Source organism: Arachis hypogaea, chromosome 20, assembly GCF_003086295.3.
Source record: "Arachis hypogaea cultivar Tifrunner chromosome 20, arahy.Tifrunner.gnm2.J5K5, whole genome shotgun sequence".
Classification (NCBI taxonomy): domain Eukaryota; kingdom Viridiplantae; phylum Streptophyta; class Magnoliopsida; order Fabales; family Fabaceae; genus Arachis; species Arachis hypogaea.
In genome coordinates, this window is record NC_092055.1 from 87,773,196 (window position 1) to 87,783,376 (window position 10,181).

Consider the following 10,181-nt stretch of genomic DNA (forward strand, 5'->3'; position numbering starts at 1 on the left):
GAAAGCAGAGATTCAGAAGACAAAGCATCTCCAAAACTCCAACATATTCTCCATTACTGCACAACAAGTAACTTTTAATTTATGCTCTACTGGTTACTCACAATTCAATTGATAAACATAATTGACTTCCTGACTAAGATTTACAAGATAACCATAGATTGCTTCAAACCAACAATCTCCGTGGGATTCGACCCTTACTCACGTAAGGTATTACTTGGACGACCTAGTGCACTTGCTGGTTAGTTGTATCGAAGTTGTGAAAAGTGTGATTCACAATTCGTGCACCAGGCTGGATTCGTGCTGGATGCCGAAGCCCTCCCACGCGAACGCATGCTCGACGCGTCCACGTCGTTTTTCAAAGTATGGCCATTCACGCGATTGCGTCAACCACGCGACCGCATCACCCAAAAATTTGGCAAAAAGAGTTTCGAATAGAGAGTTGCGCGAACGCGAGGCTGCACTCGCGCCAATCGCACAAATCAGGTCCGCGTCACCTGACCTTATCACGCACCACGCGACCGCGTCACTCACGCGTCCGCGTCGCCTGTGCCGTACAACCTATCCAGATCAGCGCCAATTATCTTGTCTTTTCTTTTCTAATCCTAATCTCTTCTATCTTTTCTTTTTTTTATTCTTTCTTTCTTACTCTATTTCTTTCACTTCTCATTCTTTTTCACCTTCATTCTATTTTACTTAATTTACATGCATATTTCATTCATTGCATTTTAATTTTGTGCATATTTTTATTTTCTTTTCTAAATTTATTTTTCCATTGGTGTTAAATGTTCTTATTCAGCTGTTATATCTTTTCTGGTATTATTTGGTGCTTAGTGACTTATTTTACACTATTGGATGATATTTATCTATCAACACCAATCTTTTATGATATCTGTGTTCCTTTTTGTATTGACATGCATTTATATTTATATTGTCCTTCGTTATCTGCTGTCTCTTCTCCTTTGTTGCAACGTTTGCACTATTGATATGCCGCGTACTTCTATTGTTTTCTCACTTGCATGTTGTATCTACCATGTAATTGAGACCCTTATCATTTGGCATTAACCCACCCATACATCATTTATTTTCTTATCTTTATTTCTGGGTTACTCTTCTTCCCTTTTTCTTTCAGGATGGTCACCCAGAAGGGAACCGGAAGACGTTTACATCTGGAGACAGACAAGTCCATCTGCAAAATCTTCAGAGAAAAGTATCAGTTGGAGCCACCCATCCACTTGTACATCTTAGCATGCACCGAGGACGGTGCAATCTTTAAGTGTGGGGAGGTCGATATCGATCTCTATGGGTTAGTTACTCTTCTATCTCAACACCAATGGTTTATTTTCCTTGTTAGTTGTTGCATTTACATGTTTGATTGCATATTTGTTTGATTTTGTGCATATTTTACCACTTGGTTGAAGAAATATTTTCTTTTTCAAAAAAAAAAGAAAAAAAAACTTTTAGAGCATTTCACTAATTTGAATAAAATTTAATGTTACACTTGTTTGAAGAAATATTATACTGGAACATGGGTTAGAGCTCGAACACACAAAACCTGTGAGATTTTTTAGCCTATTTGAATTGGTTGCATTTTACCAACCAATATTTTATTTTTGGTGTGTGTTTTTCTCTCTAAAATTGTGATCTTTGTCTTGCTTAATTCTATATTTCTATGGTTTGATGTATGCATACACTTACATGATTGAGGCCTTTGTTTCACTGAGCTTACATACCCATATGGCCTTACCCTTTCATTATTCTTTGCAAACCAATGTTGAGCCTATTATACCCCTTTGTTCTTTACTTTAGCACATCATTAACTCTAAGCGGAAAACAATAATGTCCTTAATTTGAATCCTTGGTTAGCTTAGACTAGTAAGAGTACTTATGATTTAAGTGTGGAGAAATTGAATTTGGAAACATTTGGTTTTAGAATTAAGTATGTTAGAATTTTCTGAAAATGTGAAAAAAAAAATGTTTAGGACATGATTCATACATTCAATAATTTAATCATATGCATTAAGAAAAATAAAAGAAAAGAAAAAAAAAATATAAAAAAAGTGAGAAAAAGAAAAAAAAAAGAGCAATTAAGCAAAAAGGGGACAAAATGCCCCAAAGTAAGTGGTGAAAGCAATGCATATGTACTGTACTTGAAATTAGAATGCATGAATATGTGGAAAACATGGTCAATGGATAGTTAGATGTGGTATTATGATTACATGGATTGTCTAAAGTTAGGTGGAAAGTTTAAGTTAATTAAGGATTCAAATTTTACTCCACTTGGCCAAATACAATCCTACCTTGACCCTAACCCCATTATAACCCTTAAAAGACCTCTTGATACGTGTATCTTTGCATTAAATTTATGTTGATTGTTAGATGAAGAGCAAGACTTAGAAAGCAAGGTTAGTAGATAATTGAGAGAATCAAACCTAAAACACTTGAGTAATTAGAGTGCATACACTTCCAGTGAGGATTCGATGCTCGATTCTTTGTTCCCGGCTTTCATGAGCTATTTTCTTCTACAAGTCTATTTGTACTTCATTTTTATGATTTGAATTAGTGAAATCCAGTTCATATTTATTATTGGAGAATTTATTTACTATTAAACCAAGTAGAAAAAAGCATTCTTCATGTAGTTGGATTCATATAGATAGGTTGCATTTCATACATTCTATCATTCCCCTTCACCCCTTTATAGTTTCTCTTGAGCTTAGCATGAGGACATACTAATGTTTAAGTGTGGGAAGGTTGATAAACCACTATTTTATGGTTTATCTTGTCCTCAATTGAGTGATTTTTATCAACTCTTTACCCACTTATTCATACTATTTGCATGGTTTTACGTTTTCCTTCCTAATTTTGTGCTAAGATTGAAAACATGTTTCCTTGGCCTTATATTTGCTAATATTAATACTCTCTTATTACCATTAGATGCCTTTATATGTGTGTTAAGTGTTTTCAGAGATTACAGGGCAGGAATGGCTTAGAGGATGGAAAGGAAGCATGCAAAAGTGGAAGGAATACAAGAAGTTGAAGGAACTGCTAAAGCTGTCAACCTGACCCTCTTGCACTAAAATGGTCATAACTTGAGCTACAGAGGTCCAAACGACGCGGTTCCAGTAGCGTTAGAAATCTAACGTCTGGAGCTTCGATCTGATATATAATATGCTATATTTTCTCTGACGATAAGTGACGCGAACGCATGATCTACGCGGACGCGTCGCAGTGGCGAAAAACCAACGTGTTTGAATTCCAAACCAGCGAATTCTGGGCTGTTTTCGACCCAGTTTTCGGCCCAGAAAATACAGATTAGAGGCTATAAAGTGGGGAAATCCATTCATTCATAATCACCAGCTCATAATTTACAATTTTAGGTTTTAGATATAGTTTTAAAGAGAGAGGTTCTCTCCTCTCTCTTAGGATTTAAGATTAAGATTCCTCTTAAAGGATTTAGGATTATTTCATCTCAATTTCCAGGTTTAATGTTCTTTCTATTTATTTTATCAATTTAGTTTATGAACTCTTTATGTTTAGATTGATTTTCTTTTATTAATGCAATTGAGGTATTTCAGATTTATCACTTCTTCTATTGTTCGTTATTAATTGATGTTCTAAGTTAGATCCGAACTTGATTTTGGAGTTGATTGATATTTGGAGACCCTTGAGTTGAATTACTCGAGAGTTAAATTGTAATTGGGTTTATTGTTGGCAGGTTCTCTAGTCACTAACGCTAATTCTTCCCAAGGGAGAGGATTAGAACTTGTGAATAGAAGTAGACTTCCAACTTACTTGACTTTCTTTTACTTTACTTGGTAAAGGATAACTAAGTAGAAGTAACCTTCAATTATCAATTGATCTTGAGAAAAATCCAACAAGGATAGAACTTTCGATTAATCTCTCCAAGTCAAGGCTTTTTATTGTTATTATTTTATTTCCTCTGCCATTGCTATTCTTGCTTTTTATCTTAATCCGAAACCCCAAAACACACTTTTTCATAACCAATAATAAGAACACCTCCTTGCAATTCCTTGAGAAGACGACCCGAGGTTTAAATACTTCGGATATCAATTTTAAAAGGGATTTGTTACTTGTGACAACCAAAACATTTGTAAGAAAGGGATTTTGTTGGTTTAGAAGCTATACTTGCAACGGGAATTTATTCTGAATTCTAGACCACGCAAAAGTTCTCTCTTCAGGGATCCACCTGCAGAGCTATCAAAGAAAATCTTGGATATCTTAGATAAGCCATCATAGAACATGCCTATGAGGGACTACTCTGAGAGCATGTCAGGAGGACATCTCCTGATTAGTTGCTTATATCTTTCTCAAGGTTCATAGAGGGATTCACCTTCTCTTTGCCTGAAGGTTTGTACTTCCACTCTAATCTTGCTCATCCTTTGAGGAGGAAAGAACTTAGCAAGAAAAGCATTAACTAGATTTCCCCAAGAGTTAAGACTCTCTCTTGGTAGGGTATCCAACCAGAACTTAGCTCTGTCTCTTAGAGCAAACGGAAAAAGCATCAGCTTGTAGACTTCAGGATCAACTCCATTAGTCTTTATAGTATCACAGATCTGTAAAAAATCTGCTAAGAACTGATGTGGATATTCCAGTGAAAGTCCATGGAATTTGCGGTTCTGCTGCAGAAGAGAGACAAACTGAGGCTTAAGCTCAAAATTATTAGCTCCAATGATAGGTACAGTAATGCTTCTGCCATAAAAGTCAGAGGTAGGCATGGTGAAGTCACCAAGGACCTTTCTTGGCTCCTCTTGTGGTTCGGCCATATCTTCTGTTTCTTGTTCAAAACTTTTTGAAAGGTCTCTTCCGGAGTGTTGTGCTTTAGCTTGTTGTAAACGCCTCCTCAGAGTCTTCTCAGGATCAGGATTAGGAGTCAAGAGGGATTCTTTATCCTTGTTTCTAGTCATAAACAAGAAGCCAAAAAAAGATGGAAAGGAAGAAAGTTCTTTATGCCAATTGGCAAGAAGCTCCTCCTTAAAGTCAAAATAGAAGAAGGAAGAAGAAGAAAGAAAATAAAAATAAAATAAGTAGAGGCTAAATACCTTGGATATAGTAGATAAGAGTAAAGAGAGAAAGGAAATCACAATAAAGCTTTCTGTGCCAATTGGCAAGAAGCTCCAAGTGAGATGTGAAGAAGAAAAGAATGCAGATGAAGAAGTTGAGCTAGAGCTATGGCAGGAAGTAGAGTTGAATGAATAGGGATGAGAAGAGAAGAGGTATAAATAGAAAAATAATAATTAAAATATATTTTTTAATTAATTAATTAATTTTTTCGAAAATTATGTTAATAATTTAAAAATATTTTAAAATTTTAAATGTTTATTTTCGAAAAATAGAAGGGAGAGAAGAGAGATGAATTTTCGAAAATAGAGAGAGACGAGAGTTAGTTAGGTAGTTTTAAAAAAGAAGAGAGAGAAAAAGAGATATAATTTTCGAAAATTAAGGAAGAGAAGTGTAACGACCCAATTTTCAGTACGCCTAGGACATACCAGAAACTGAGTGCTACCAATTTATCATCCTATATATTATCTATTATTTATTATATGAGCCTGATTCGTTGTTAAAAGCGCAGTTAGTTAGCGAGGTACTTTTTTTTTTTGAAAACTTTTGGATTAATAAACGGAATCATTCATAATCAACTCATAGCTGATAATAGATAAAACAGTTATAAGCAACCACACATAAATACATCACAAGTAGCTAGCAACATTCAGTTATCCAGCCTTTATTAGAGTATAGACCTTTAGTTAGAACACCTCTAGGTATAGCTAGATAATAACTATATACATATACATACATACATACAACATCCCAAGTCCTGACCTGTTCAAGAGGTCCCTAAGCTGGCACCTAGGCTAGCCTAGACTCTATACTCACCTAGTCCCTCTAAACTACTAAAGCGAGGGAAAGTACGTTCTAAGTCTTCACAACTCAAGTCAGGTGGAACGTCATCAAAAGATAGAACATCATCTGCTACTCCTCTACACGATCAGACTTTTCCACAGGACGTCTCTCTGGTACCTCATGAAGTATCCACAAAATAGGAATCTCGTACACAGGATTTAGGTTAAAGTGCGCATACGAAGGGGTGCAGACGTTGGCTGGTCTCATAGTATTTACATATAATCAGAGAACAATATTCACCCTAGACTCAGAAGACTATCTAGAGCAGAATCCTCTTCTTGCGAACGGTCATCAGCGAACTATGGTAAGGTACTCTTACTTCCATCTGAAGGGGGAAGGGAGAGAGAAGGGGTAAGAACTGGGGAGTTCTTAGTAAGGTCGGGGTTATTAGTTATGTTCATTAATTCTATGTTGTTTAGCAGACTATTAGCAGAATACAAGGAAGCAGTAATTAGAAAACATAGATAAGTAGAGAAGATAGAGAAAACAGATAGCAGAACACAAACAGAAAAATTCAAGAAAATATCACAAGCGCAGAAAATGGAATACAAACAAGGAAAGCATACATTCATACCACAAACATAACAAAGGAAATGTGCAACCAAGTATGATGCATGTCTAGCCCTAGTGCAGGTAATGAGCTCATCTGTCGGTTACTAACCCGCTCCCGACGTTATCCAGCAACCTCTATCTAGATAAGGCTTTCCTATTGGCTATACCCCTGTGTACAGGAAATAACCCCTCTGCCACCACAGGGTCCACTGCACGCAGGAAATAACACATCTGCCACTGCAGGGATGTACGCCGACACACCTTCTGTATACAGGAAATAACCCCTCTGCCACTACAGAAATAGAACAGGTGGTCACGGTACTTCTGTAGCAGGAAATAACCCCTATGGCTTACAGAAATAAAATATGGATCTGTACCGTAGGAAAGCATTCTCATTATCATCATTCATCATCATTCTCATTATTCATCATCATTTTCACATTTTTATGCAGTACCTCTTTCTTTCTCTTTTCAATCATACTGTACAAACTTTACGTCTTTCACTTTTACAACATCTTAATTCAAACCATTTCTCTTTATCACATTACTCTTTTCTCTTTGTCTTTTTACTTTGCTCTGATTACTCTTTTCTCTGTATCCCTTTATTCTGCTCTGGTTACTCTATTCTCTGTGATTCTTTACTCTGCTCTGATTTCTCTGTTTAGCATATGTATTTAAAGCTTATGTAAATTTCGGTATGAATAGTTAGTCTGTCCCAAGTATAGGTTCATTAAGTCTATACTGAAACAGTTTAAATTTTCATATAATACCTAACCCTATTCGCAATTCCAAGACTAACTATGTTGCCCTAGTTCGTTCACTAGTCTCTGTCTGTTTTTCTGTCATTAAAACTTTACAGACTTTTTCTTCGATTTTTATCTTTTCTTCAACTTTTTATCTTTTATTTATCTTTTCCTCACTAATATGTTTTTACCACTCTCTAAGTGTTTTATGAAAGTAATTATGAGATTCTGTGCTTAAAGTTGTCTTTATAAAGCTTTTACAGAAAACTGCCTTTTCTGCATTATTTTATTATTTATATTAAAATATTATTTTTAAATAAATATTATTATTTAATATTTTATTAATTTTTATTATTTTATCATTAAATTTTCGAAAATTAACTTATTTTTACTTTTAACCTTTAAAATTCACTTTTTACCACCCGTAACTTTTAATATTTCTACTTTTACCACCCTAACTTTCATAAATTACTAAATAACCCCCCAAACACCAAATTAATTACTTCCTTGCCATTTTATGAATCAAAAAGGTGTTCTTTATTGTTCTTCATCACACTCAAAGTGTTCTTCATGTTCTTCATAAATTCTTCAGATTCTTTCTCTGTTTTTACCTGTTTTTCAGTCTTTTCAGCAACCGATTTTTACTATAATTCATAATAAATTAGCAGCCACTAAAACCCCATCTTTTCTACATGATTTCAACACAAATTGAACCTCAATTTAAGCTTAGGGTTTTGTTTTTCCAGCTGCCCCAAGAACATGAACTTTAAAGCTTGAATTTCATCAAATTTCATCAAAATTTCACCAAATTTTCACCAAGAATCAATAATATAAGCAACCAATTTTTAGCACAGCCAATTTATACAACATTCACACAACTCAAACACAAATAATCAAGATTAATTTCGTGACACCCTACCTGGTTTTGCTGCTCCTAATTCGGTTAAACTTTCAGGTGGTCCTTAAGCACTTTTTCCTCCTAAATCACATCAAGAACAACTTTAAATCCAAAAACTCTCAACCGACCAAATCTCACTCAGTATGTTAGGAAGAGATATCTCACCTTAGACTTGCTGGAAATTCACGTTTCTTGGCCCTCAAGTCAAGTTAAGCATGATTCCTCAGGAAGAACATCAAGAAAACACATGTTTAAGCATGTTTCCTTGAAAACCGAATTGAAATGGGAGGGAGACAGCTATCTCACATTATTTTCATCCTTGATAAGTTATATGGTTATGTAGAGGAAGAAGAGAGGATCATTTTGGTGAAATCGGAGTTTTGATTTGAGTTTTAGTTCAGAAGAAATCAAGCTTTGTAGATTAAGTGTTCATGAAAGTTTCTCTCTTTTCTCTCTTGTTATTTTCGGCCAAAATTATGAAATGAGACAGCCTTGGAGGTCTTGGGGGTGTAAGGTGAGTTGTGATTGGTTGGCTTGGAGGTGGATTAAAATAATATTAAAATATCTCTGGTGTACAACTACTAAAACTAGGTGTATCGGAACACTCGTAAAAACATCTCTAAAAATTATTTTTTGAGCTACTAGCATAAATGACACTAGTAACATATTTATTATGAGAATACTACATGTATAATGAGGCCTTAGCATTGCTAAATTCATCAGAGAGTGTTGGTGCTAAGCTGCACCAGTAAACCGTAAACCCGGTTAAACCGATTTTCTGTTTTTAACTAAAACTGACCAGGTAACCCTATAATATTATTCAAGAAGCTTCTAATACTAATATAATGATAATATCATCCTATTATCTCTCTTCTCTCATAAATCGAGTCCGGTTTGTCAAACTGAGACTATTTACAAAAAAACCAAATCAAAACTTCTAACCGATACAGTTTAAAAACCAGGTTCTTCGTGACCGCGTTATCGAGCTTGTCTCGGAAAAGGTTCTAACTTAAAGATGACATAATGACAATGAGGATTGAGATACTTGATGATATATCAAAGGTTTTCCCCTTACTGATCTTTCGGAGAAATCTGTACTTTCAGAAAAGATTTCGCGTTCTCGAAAACCGGGGTTGTTACATTCTACCCTCCTAAAAGAAAATTTTGCCCTCAAAATTTCAGTTACCTGAGAATAGATGTGAGTAATCAGCTCTCATCTTATCTTCCAATTCCCAAGTGTGCTCTTCTTCTCCTCTTGGTTCCCATGCTACTTTGACTAAGCGAACAGTCTTGCCTCTTAGCTGCTTATCACTTCTTTCTACGATCTGAACTGGTGATGCTTGATATGTCAAATTATTTTATAACTGTACTATTTCTGGTTGTGAAACGTGACTATCATCGGGAACATATTTCTTAAGTTGCGAGACATAAAAAAAAACATCATGAAGGTTTGATAAATAAGGAGGAAGGGCTATTTGATAAGCTACTAGACCGACTCTTTTAAGTATTTGGAAAGGTTCTATGTATCGTGGGTTAAGCTTCTTAGTCTTAAGGGCTCTACCTATTCCAATAATCGAAGTTACTTCTAGAAAGACATGATCTCCCGCACTAAACTCTAAGGGTCTACGTCTATTATCGGCATAGCTCTTTTGACGGCTCTGTGCAGTCTAGATCTTCTAGCGAATCCCCTTTATCTTCTCAGTAGTTTCTTGCACTAGGTCTAGACCTAAGACACTAGCTTCTTCATCATCATTCCAACACAATGGTGTCTGACATCTCCTTTCGTAGAGAGCTTCATATGGTGCCATCCCGATACTTTGTTGGTAACTGTTGTTGTAGACGAACTCGACCAATGGCAAATACCTATCCCAACTGCCCTGGTTATCCATCACACAAGATCTTAACATGTCTTCCAATGTCTGGATTGTTCGCTCTGATTGTCCGTCTATCTGAGGATGGTATGCTGTACTCATATGCAATTCTGTTCCTAAAGCTTTCTGGAAAGCTCCCCAGAATCTGGAAGTAAACCTCGGATCTCGATCTGAAACAATTGACTAATGTATCCCGTG